At 45.9% G+C, this 12215-nt stretch overlaps 1 protein-coding gene across 1 annotated transcript in view; it reads right to left on the minus strand.

The window, feature by feature from the left end:
- The window catches only part of ACP6 (acid phosphatase 6, lysophosphatidic), a 51973-nt gene extending 46433 nt beyond the window's left edge, over window positions 1–5540 (minus strand). The window contains exon 1 of the mRNA XM_040423026.1: window positions 5520–5540. The gene's annotated coding sequence lies outside the window, so the exon portion shown is untranslated. The remainder of the gene's footprint in view (window positions 1–5519) is intronic.
- Window positions 5541–12215: the final 6675 nt, after the last annotated feature.

Consider the following 12215-nt stretch of genomic DNA (forward strand, 5'->3'; position numbering starts at 1 on the left):
CCAGCTTCATGTACTGATGTAGAGACACATTGTTTGTCCTGCTTTACACTGCAGCTTAGCTCCATAAGGGCATTACTAAATGTATTACTTATCCACAGTATAGGGGTAAAGCATCTGTATCCAAATGAATGGAGCATAGGCAGTGCCGCCCCATTCATCCTCTATGGGACTGGAGAAGAGAAGCCGAGTACAGAACTAAACTGCATAACACTGGCATCCAAATGACAGCATGTAATACCAGCAGCCACCACTAGAGGTCACTGTGTGCATTACATTAACTCCCATGACATGTGACTTCCAGTCCTGACTTTCACCCTCAGGATATTTCACCTCCATATATACTGTATGAATATATATATATAATTGGCTTTGCTTTTCTTTTAATTGTGGGCCTATGTTTTTATACAACCCGCCTGCAGACAGAGCTAGGGGGCCCCTGCTGTGCACATCTTGTAGGGCCCCTGCTCTCCAACAGCTCATTTCCTAAGACTACTCTCCTCATCGTGCTCCCAGTAATCATGTGCCGTCAGAAAAGAGGTTTTATTGACCCCGATCATCTCGTCAGATCCAGTTTGAGGACTATTATACATATGAAGTATGAGCAATTTGGTATCAGGGGGCAGGGCTGTGACAACCCTTAAATTAATTTCCAGGACAAAGGGGGTGGTTGTCAGCATTAAAATCTGAGTAACTGTATATACGTCACATTTCGGAAAAAAAATGTATTGGGCCATTTCTTAGTTATTCCTGTCCTGTAGGTGATGATCTAACATGGCCGCCCACAGGGGTTGTCAGTAGTCAGTGCTTCCAGCGTGTCTAGTTTTGAGCTCATATCACTATACCCTGTGTCTCATAGAAGAGGTCACCCCTCAATGACATCCATACCTGCTGATAGGACAATCCCTTTAAGTCTCCACCACGTCGCCTGTGTCTGCTCCATACTGACACCACAACGTGTCCGTTTCGTCTGACAGGTGCTCTGCGCCTCCGGGTTTGGACGACACCCAATGTCTCCATATTAGATTCCAGCCCCGGATTAAACGTTTCCTTGCTATATTTGCCATCCACCTGTTCCCCACAGTCGCAACGTGCTTTATTTCCTGCTGCTGCGGAGGCTTGTGTAAATTGTATGAGGCCCCTGGACGTAAGGTGTGGAAACCGCTGTGTTGTCAGCCCCCGATTTATCACAAAATGAGAGAACTAGGCCTCGTTACCATGACAACCACAGGGCCACAGCAGGTTTAAAAGTGAAAGCTTAGCTCAGAGTGGTTGCTATGGGCGACAAGGCCCAGTGTAACAACCCCCCCCCCCCCCCCCCCCCCCCCCAGAGTGCTGCATCGGGATTTAACAATAACAAGCGCCCCGTGGCCTAAAGTTTATCACGAGGGCACCCTGACACCAAAGGGGAGCAGTCTGGCGCCATTCATTAAAAGCACTTTGTATAAGGGCACTTGTCATGGCGGCACTATACATGGGTGCTCTGTTTATGGGGGGCTCTGGGAGTATATATGGTGGCACTGTTTATGGGACACTCTGTAGAGCACCGTGGCATTGTTTATGGCAGACTCTGGCAGTATACTGTACATGGTGGCACTGTTCAGAGGGCACTCTGTCGGGCACTGCAGCACTGTTCATGGGGTACTCTGGTAATATACATGGCGGCACTCTTTATTGGGCACTCTGTGGGGCACTGCGGCACTGTGCAGAGTTTCATGGCACTGTTCATTAGGGACTCTGGGAGTATACATGGCGGCATCTTTATAGGGCGCTGTGTAGAGCTCAATGGCACTCTCCACTGGGGACTCTGGGGGTATAAATGGCAGCACTCTTTATGGGGCACTGTGTAGAGTTCCATGGCACTGCTCATTGGGGACTCTGGGGGTATACATGGCGGCAATCTATGGCCTCATGCACACGACCGTTGTTTTATTCCGTGTCCGTTGTTCCGTTTTTCGTGATTTTCTGCGGACCCATTGACTTTCAATGGGTCCGTTGAAAACTTGGCTAATGCACCGTTTGTCCGTGATGCGTGGTTCGAGTCCGTCAAAAAAATCTAACCTGTCCTATTTTTTTCACGGAAAACGGTTCGCGGACCCATTCAAGTTAATGGGACCATGAAAAAACGCAGAGGCACACAAGATTGTCGCCCGCGTCCGTTTTTTTCCTTGACTTTTACTTGACTTAGACTTTTTTTTTACTTTCCTTCATGTCTGGTGATCCCCCAAAAATAAAGGAAGACACACGGAAACGGATCACGGAACAACGGAACCCCATTTTGCGGAACGGAACACAACAACGGTCGTGTGCATGAGGCCTTTATGGGGAACTCTGTGGAGATCTTTAAAAGACTCTTAAAAAACCTGCTGATAAACCTAAAAAGGTAATAACCCCCAGCAGCTGGTGATCCACCCCACAATCAGCGTCAGGTAGGACTGTCTTCTTCTCGACCTCTTGGTTCCAGATGTGATTGAGTCCTGATACCGCATAATCAGCTGGGGACACTGGAGGACCTTCTATTTCTCACCCAGCTTTCCTAGAAACAGATAACTACAAAGTAATTGATTAGAAAATGTAACGACCTGCCAGAAGAGGACGACCGAAGGACATTTGTTTTGGGAGATGAGTCCAGGTAAATTGTGTGATGACACAGCCTCAGGCGATTTATTGATGAGGATGGACCTCCAGATAACATGGTCACAGACTGAAGATATGATTTGAACTTTTCCATTAATATGTATATTTGTCATCTTACCTGAAGACTGATTCGGTAGGTAGGAAATGCGGTGCACGAAGCACACTACTTACATTTCTTTCAGGATGACGGCACACCCCTCTACACAAACCACACTAGCGTAGGTCCCCTCCTTTACGGCACAGGCTCTGCCCCCACAACATGTGTTTGCACACTGGTGCTGTATCTTGATCATGGAATTCAAAACAGTGGAGGATCCTTAATAAATGCAGAGCTGCATTCATTTTGGCTGGTTGTTTTTGGAAACAGTCAGTAAGCTGGTTAACAGACTCAACTTTAACAGCTTAGCTGAGCATGTGTAATGCAAGAGGGACACTTTTCCTACATCAGCAAGCTCTGTATGGACAATACAGAAAAAGCATTGACTGCCGATAGAGTACAAGCTGAGTACTCTGCAGAATTCAGAATGCAGCTCTGGATGAGCATGGTCTATAATTCAGAATAATGAACATTAGTCAGCTTTTTTATGTAGGTTATTTTGTTGTAATTTCCTAGTATTTTTTGTTCTGTTGTTATATGAGAGTATGATAGGGTTGCTCCGTGGGATTAAGGGTGGGGGCATCCTCCATCCATGATTATATAAGAGCCTCTTCGAGTGGAATTTTATAGGGGTCCTGGTCCCCGCAGAATGTTTTCAGTACATGATCCCCACTGTTCGGTCAGAGGGTAAGAACCTGTTGCTCACAGCTTCCTTGCTGATTTTGGAAGACGAGATATTTGAAAATACATAAAAGAATGTATTGAATCCGGAGCGCACCCAGGGCAGGAAAATGCTGGAGAGCGACCAGGACCCCTGAGAGCTCCTCAAAGACACTTTTCATTCTGTCAACAGCAGAAGGCTGATATCCCTGAGAAACACAGGCCTGTGATCTGGAGCTTTACCTCTGTGTGTTACAGGGGGATGCTCCGTCTTGGTAGACATTTTTAAGAAGGGTAAGTAGACACGTATACCTCATATATATGACAATCCCAACTGTAAGGGTCTTCAATGTAACACAAGTTTACCTTGTCTAGAAGACAATCCCAACTGGAAGGTTCTTCAATGTAACAAAAGGGCTAGCTCGTCTATGAGACAATCCCAACTGGCAGGGTCTTCAATGTAACACAAGGTCTAGCTCATCTAGAAGACAATACCAACTGGAAGGGTCTTCAGTGTAACACAAGGTTTAGCTCATCTAGAAGATAATCCCAACTGCAAGAGTCTTCAATGTAGCACAAGGTCTACCTCGTCTAGAAGACAGTCCCAACTGGCGGGGTCTTCAATGTAACACAAAGTCTAGCTAATCTAGAAGATAATCTCAACTGGAAGGGTCTTGAAAGCAACACAAGGTCTATCTCGCCTAGAAGACAATCCCAACTGGAAGGGACTTCAATGCAATAAGGTCTACCTCATCTAGAAGACAAACCAAACTCGAAAGTGCTTTAATGCAGTGCAAGATCTATCTAGTCTTTAGTGCATCTAGAAGGGTCTTTAGTGCAACACAAGGTGGCCCTGGACAGTCATAACTTCAGGCAGTTTATTGGAGCAGGTTTTGAGGCAGATTTTCCTGCAGGTTTTTCAGCCAAAGCCAGGTGGATTAGAAAGGAATCAGAAATATAAAGAAATTACTTGTTCTTCGCCTTCCTGCTGGATCCACTTCTGGCTTTGGCTGAAAAACCTGCAGGAAAATCTGCCCTAAAACACCCTCCAATAATCTCTGTGTGAACCGACCTAATGCCTGTATTACATTGCACAATCTAGCAGGCGATTGTCGGGAGGGAAGCGTTACATACAGCGATCTCCTCCACAGTATCGGGAGGAGTGATCTTTATGCTATCGCTCATCTCCATGCTGTCTAGTTGTTTGCCGGCAGTAGGTCATGATTACACAGCAAGATCTTCTGCCGGCAAACAAGGATTTTTAAGCAAGCTGAAAGATTCTGGATCGGCGGCAGTATTACACTGCCAAATTCCTTTGAACGCTCATTAACAATAAACTAGCCGACAATTGGTCAGTCTAATACAGCCTTAAATCTGTAGCAAGATCAAAAACAGATAAAAGCTAAAACAAAGACAGATAATGATGGAACCTGATTTTTTTTAATGAGAACATTGGGTGGCCTGGTAGTAGCCAGAGAAGCTCTGATGAAAAATTTGTGAATTTGCTAGATTACTAGGGACATGTCCATTCGTTAGATAGTTCCAGTTATCCACCATCTTAACTATTTCCACGTGTCTGGTTTAGAAAACCAATTGTCCAAACGCTATAAAGGGCACTCTGATTTATTAGGGGAGAATTCCTCATGGAGATTGAGGAGAAAGAAAAACTTTCTGGAGGACCTGGCAGATCGATTCATGACTAAGGCCCCTTTCACACGGGCGAGTATTCCGCGTGAGTGCAATGCGTGAGGTGAACGCATTGCACCCGCGCTGAATTCGGACCCATTCACTTCAATGGGGCTGTGCACATGAGCGGGGATTTTTACGCATCACTTGTGCGTTATGTAAAAATCGCAGCATGCTCTATATTGTGCGTTTTTCACGCAACGCAGTCCCCCCCCCATAGAAGGAAATGGGGCTGCGTGAAAATTGCAAGCATCTGCAAGCAAGTGCGGATGCGGTGCGATTTTCACGCATGGTTTCCAGGTGACGATCGGGATGGGGACCCGATCATTATTATTTTCTCTTATAACATGGTTATAAGAGAAAATAATAGCATTCTTAATACAGAATGCTTAGTAAAATAGGGATGAAGGGGTTAAAAAAATTAAAATAAAATGTAACTCACCTCATCCAAGTTGTTCGCCCAGCCCGGCTTGTCTTCTTTCTTCTTCTTTGAGGACCTGGGAGGAAAGAACCTTTGGTGACGTCACTGTGCTCATCACATGGTCCATCACCATGGTGATGGACCATGTGATGAGCGCAGTAACGTCATCAAAGGTCCTTTTCTCCCAGGTCCTCAAAGAAGAAGAAAGAAGACAAGCCGGGCTGGGCAAACAAGTGGATGAGGTGAGTTTAATTTTTTTGATTTATTTTTTTTAACCCCTCCATCCCTAATTTACTTAGCATTCTGTATTAAGAATTCTATTATTTTCCCTTATAACCATGTTATAAGGGAAAATAATAAAATCTACAGAATACAGAGAATTCAGTGAAGAAGTCCGGGTTTGGGTCTGGGTACCACATTCCGTTTTTTCTCACATGCGTGCAAAATGCATTGCACTCGCGCGGAAAAAACTGAAGAACGCAACGCAATCGCATACAATACTCACCCCACTCGCAGGCAAAATCGCACGATTTTCCCGCAACGCACCCGCATTCTATCCGGACCTCACACGAGACGCCCGTGTGAAAGAGGCCTAATTGTTTTCATCAAGTAACTTGTAGAACTTTATTTCACCTGTGGAGGCGCTAGAGAAAACGGAACACTTGCTGACGGATTCCCCTGCAGACTGTAGTTGACTGCTGGGGTTTCCAGTACTGGAATAAACTGGGTTTAGAATTTTTTTGGGGCCCAAAACTTTCTATCAATACACACAGATTCCAGAAGACAAATCTCTAAGGCATCAGTGACAGATGAATGACTACGTAGCTAGACATAACGGACATGCAGAAGTCTAGGATAGCTGGGTGGCAACGCCTGTGGTAGCTTTACTGGTGATCACTCCGCTTTCACAGACTCCGAATGGAGAATCCACCTAGTTCCCCAGCAATGTGAAAGCAGGAGACGCTTCCCAGAAAGAGGTCAGGGGAGCAATAGGACTACTCATACAGTCTGTATGTAATTGATTTCACCACTCGCTGTAAACATGTGACCACTCAGGACATCTGATCTGCTGCTGGCAGAGGTGACTCCCAGTCATCTAGAGACATCATGGTCATCTACTCATAAGGGTGAACTCAGAAGTTGAAGCTAAATTTGCATCTGAAGACCTCCATGTGGTTTCTACAGGGGAAGAACTTTTACTCTAAGCATTTTCCTGTAAAACGTGCCACCACATTGAAAGTCACGGCAAAACCGCATTTTTTTCCTAGGTGTTTTTTATTAGCCAAAGCCAGAAGTCGATCCTGAAGAAAGGAGAAGCCCTGCCTTTATAGTCCCCATTGCTTTCGAATCTAGTCCTGCTCCAAAAACTGCATGTGTGGTTCTAGTCTAAAGTAAAAATCCAGCCAAAAAGATGTCAGAAAAAAACCTCATATAACATTGATGGGGTCCTTAATTTGGGACCCCCCACATATCCTCCAAAGGGTCCACAATCTCTGAAGAATGCTCAGACAGCATTGGCAGACCATGGAGAGTTTTGGTGCATGGATGGTTGCAAATGGACTTTAAGCCTCTACAGAGCTTCATAGCCCTTCTGTCCAGGGAATAGTGAGAATTAGGGATGAGCGAACCCGGTGAAGTTCGGTTTCGCCGGGTTCGGCCGAACTTCAGGTCAAAATTCGGGTTCGGGACCCGAACTTGACCCGAACCCGGACCCCATTAATGTCAATGGGGACCAGAACTTCACTTTATTATTTTCCTTTATAACATGGTTATAATGGAAAATAATAGCATTCTTAAGATAGAATGCTAATTAAAATGACCATTGAGGGGTTAAAAATAATTTTAAAAAAAAGCTCACCTTATCCACTTGATCGCGCAGACGGTATCCTTTCTTCAGGACCTGCAATGACGTCACTGCGCTCACCTGAACAACAAACCTGAACTTCAGGGTAAAAGTTCAGGTCCAGGTACCCGAACTTGCAAAGTTCGGTACGAACCCGAACTTTGCAGTTCGGGTTCGCTCAACCCTAGTGAAGATACTGCAGCGGCTGAGGTGTGTATTATAATGTTCTGCAGCAGCTGAGGTGTGTATTATGAGGTTCTGCAGCAGCTGAGGTGTGTATTATGAGGTTCTGCCGCAGATGAGGTGTGTAGTATGAGGTTCTGCAGCAGCTGAGGTGTGTATTATAAGGTTCTGCAGCAGCTGAGGTGTGCATTATGAGGCTATGCAGCAGTTGAGGTGTGCATTATGAGGTTCTGCAGCAGCAGAGGTGTGTATTATGAGGTTCTGCAGCAGTTGAGGTGTGTATTATGAGGTTCTGCAGCAGCAGAGGTGTGTATTATGAGGTTCTGCAGCAGCTGAGGTGTGTATTATGAGGTTCTGCAGCACCTAAGGTGTGTAGTATGAGGTTCTGCAGCAGCAGAGGTGTGTATTATGAGGTTCTGCAGCAGCTGAGGTGTGTATTATGAGGTTCTGCAACAGCTGCAGTGAGCTCGGGTAATACACTGTAACCAGTGGCATACTAAGGGGGAAGGGGGGCGTGGAGGGTGGTCCAACCCGGGTGCCGGCTCTCAGGGGGTGCCGGAGTCCAGACGCAATGAGCGCTTCCATCAATACAGATGAAAGCGCTCATTGCTGGAGCGCAGGGAGCTGGGTCCTGTCACTCACCGTTCAGCTCCCCACACTCCTCCCCTCCTTCAGGCCGGCCACGCTCTGAATGGTGAAGCAGGAAGACTTCTCCCCGCTCCACCATTCAGCCTGCAGGCACAGATCGCACTGCCAGGCTGTGTGGGTGGAGCCTGCAGCCCGGAAATCTGCATAAGCTCCGCCCACACAGTGCTGCAGAGTGATTTGTGCCTGCAGGGAAGAGAGGACTGAGCTTCAGGAGCGGGACAAGGTGAGTAGGTACTGTGTTTTATTTTTTTGTTTTGTTTTTTAATACAAAGGGGGCATAGAAGACTTTATTACTATGGAGGGGGCACAGAGGGCTTTATTACTATGGAGGGGGCACAGAGGGCTTTATTACTATTGAGGGGGCACAGAGGGCTTTATTACTATGGAGGCGGCACAGAGGACTTTATTACTATGGAGGGGGCACAGAGGACTTTATTACTATGGAGGGGGCACAGAGGACTTTATTACTATGGAGGGGGCACAGAGGACTTTATTACTATGGAGGGGGCACAGAGGACTTTATTAATATGGAGGGGGCACAGAGGACTTTATTACTATGGAGGGGGCACAGAGGGCTTTATTACTATTGAGGGGGCACAGAGGGCTTTATTACTATGGAGAGGGCGCAGAGGGCTTTATTACTATGGAGGGGGCACAGAGGACTTTATTACTATGGAGGGGGCACAGAGGGCTTTATTACTATTGAGGGGGCACAGAGGGCTTTATTACTATGGAGAGGGCGCAGAGGGCTTTATTACTATGGAGAGGGCGCAGAGGGCTTTATTACTATGGAGGGGGCACAGAGGACTTTATTACTATGGAGGGGGCACAGAGGGCTTTATTACTATTGAGGGGGCACAGAGGGCTTTATTACTATTGAGGGGGCACAGAGGGCTTTATTACTATGGAGGGGGCACAGAGGACTTTATTACTATGGAGGGGGCACAGAGGACTATATTGCTATGGAGGGGGCACAGAGGACTTTATTACTATGGAGAGGGCGCAGAGGGCTTTATTACTATTGAGGGGGCACAGAGGGCATTACTAAAGTGAAGGGGGCACAATGGGCATTTCTACTATGGAGGGGGCACAGAGCCAGAGGGCATTACTACAATGAAGAGGACACAGTAGGCCTTATTACTGTGAAGGGGCACAGTGGTCATTATTACTGTAAAGGGGGCACAATGGGGATTTCTACTATGGAGGGGGCACCAAGGGCATTACTAGAACAGTGGGTATTACTACTATTAAGGGGGCACAATGGGCATTAGTACTGTGAAGAGGGCACAGTGGGCATTATTACTGTGAAGGGGGAACAGTGGGCATTATTACTATGAAGGGGGCACAGTGGGTATTATTACTGTGAAGGGGGCACAGAGGGCATTACTACTATGGAGGGGGCACAGAGGGTATTACTACTATTAAGGGGGCACAATGGGCAGTATTACTGTGAAGAGGGCACAATGGGGATTATTACTATGAAGGGGGCACAATGGGGATTATTACTGTGAAGGGGGCACAATGGGGATTATTACTGTGAAGGGGGACACAATGGGCATAACTACTGTGAGGGGGGCGCAATGTCGGCATAACTACTGTTAGGGGGCACGCCACTGACTGTAACACCCCAGTTGCTGCAGAATATATTTTATTAGAGGACTTTACGTCAATCATTACTGAAGACGCAATAGAGCTAAAGGGGAAAAAAGAGCAGTTAAGGAAGAACAGATCAACCAGCAGGAGGCGCTGTGGGGGGTACGGTATGGCTCACTCCACAGCAGTCCAGTGTGACCTGCTGATGCCAGACCATGGCAGATATACACATCAGACTTGGTACATATTCATATACATGGAAATAAGTATAAATATTGTTGCCCCTTTAGTGCAGCTTACTGCCTCAAGTCTGATAATAATCTGGAAACACAATAAATAAGGATCATATGCCGTTTTAAGGTGTCCAGGCAAAAAATCTACTTGCATCCTGCGCTTGCGCTGTCTTACCCACCACGGTCCATAGGTGGCGCTCTTTTGGAGGGGGAGCAGATGGTTAAACATGATACATGAGATTGTTTTTTGCTATGATGTATTCAGCCAAGAATTTATAGAAATATACATTCCACGAGCAATAAAAACAAGTCACACCTTGTCCTGCTGGAGGTTTCCCTTTTTTGGGATACATTTTATTTGCCCAGAATTTTATAGATTCCATTGTGACAGCGCGTCCGCCGAGACGGCAGGATTAGTTTACTGAGGAGATATGGCCGCAGAGCGAGGTTTGTTACAAGCTCCAGATTACTTGTCCAGTGTATATACATATATATATATCAACTTTTTCAAGATCTCTGCCTGTGTCAGTGAAACATTTTTGTTTACAACCAGAAGGTCAACGGGCAGGATTCTTTTTTGCCAAATACATAGGATAGGTGCAGATCCATCCATTTCCTGACAACACAAAGAGATCATGACCATAGTGAGGAATTGAAATTACCTCCGAACGGCAGTGATAATTAGACACAGTATGGAGGTTGTAACTAGGCACAGTATGAAAGCGGTAATTAGGCACTGAATGGTGGTGGTATTTAGGCAATGATTGGAGCGATGGTAATTAGGCAATGATTGGAGCGATGGTAATTAGGCACAGTATGGAGGTCTTAACTAGGCGCAGCATGAAAACGGTGGTAATTAGATACTGAATAAAAGTGGTAATTAGGTAGTGAATGGAGATGGTACTTAGGTCCAGGGTGGAGGTGGTAATTAGGCACAGTATAGAGGTTGTAATTAGGTACAGTATGGCTGGTAGTAATTAGGTACAGTATGGCTGGTGGTAATTTGGTCCAGTGTGGAGGTTGTAATTGGGCAGAGTATGGAGATGGTAATTAGGCACAGTGTGGAGGTTGTAATTAGGCAAAGTATGGCTGGTGGTAATTTGGTACAGTATGGAGGTTGTAATTAGGCACAGTATGAAGATGGTAATTAGGTACAGTGTGGAGGTGGTAATTAAGCATAGTATGGAGGTGGTAATTAGGCACAGGAATGCATCATTCCCACGTCAGTGTTTGGTCAGTGATTTCCATCAGTGATTTTGAGCTAAAACCAGGGCTGTGGAGGCTCCAATTCTGGTTTTGGCTCACAATCACTGATGGAAATCACTGACCAAACACTGACGTGTGAATGAGACATAAGGAGGTGGTAATTAGGCACGGTATGGAGGTGGTAATTAGGCATAGTATGGAGGTGGTAATTAGGCATGGTATGGAGGTGGTAATTAGGCACGGTAGGGAGGTGGTAATTAGGCACGGTATGGAGCTGGTAATTAGACACGGTATAGATGTGGTAATTAGGAATGATTTGGAGGTGGTAACTAGGAATGGTATGGAGGTGGTAATTCGGAATGGTATGGAGGTGGTAATTAGGCACAGTATGGAGGTGGTAATTAGGCACAGTATGGAGGTGGTAATTAGGCATGGCATGGAGGTGGAATTTAGGAATGGTATGGAGGTGGTAATTAGGCACAGTATGGAGGTGGTAATTTGGCACAGTATGGAGGTGGTAATTAGACACGGTATAGATGTGGTAATTAGGAATGGTATGGAGGTCTTAATTAGGCACTGTATGGAGGTGGTATTTAGGCACGATATGGAGGTGGTAATTAGGCACGGTATGGAGGTGGTAATTAGGCACGGTATGGAGGTGGTAATTCGGAATGGTATGGAGGTGGAATTTAGGAATGGTATGGAGATGGTAATTAGGCACAGTATGGAGGTGGTAATTAGACACGGTATAGATGTTGTAATTAGGAATGGTATGGAGGTCTTAATTAGGAATGGTATGGAGGTGGTAATTAGGCACGGTATAGAGGTGGTAATTAGGAATGGTATGGAGGTGGTAATTAGGCACGGTATGGAGGTGGTAATTAGGCACGGTATGGAGGTGGTAATTAGGCACGGTATGGAGCTGGTAATTAGGCATGGTATGGAGGTGGTAATTTGACACGGTATGGAGATGGTAATTAGGCATGGTATGGAGGTGGTAATTAGGAATGG

Source organism: Bufo bufo, chromosome 3 (assembly GCF_905171765.1).
Source record: "Bufo bufo chromosome 3, aBufBuf1.1, whole genome shotgun sequence".
Taxonomy (NCBI): domain Eukaryota; kingdom Metazoa; phylum Chordata; class Amphibia; order Anura; family Bufonidae; genus Bufo; species Bufo bufo.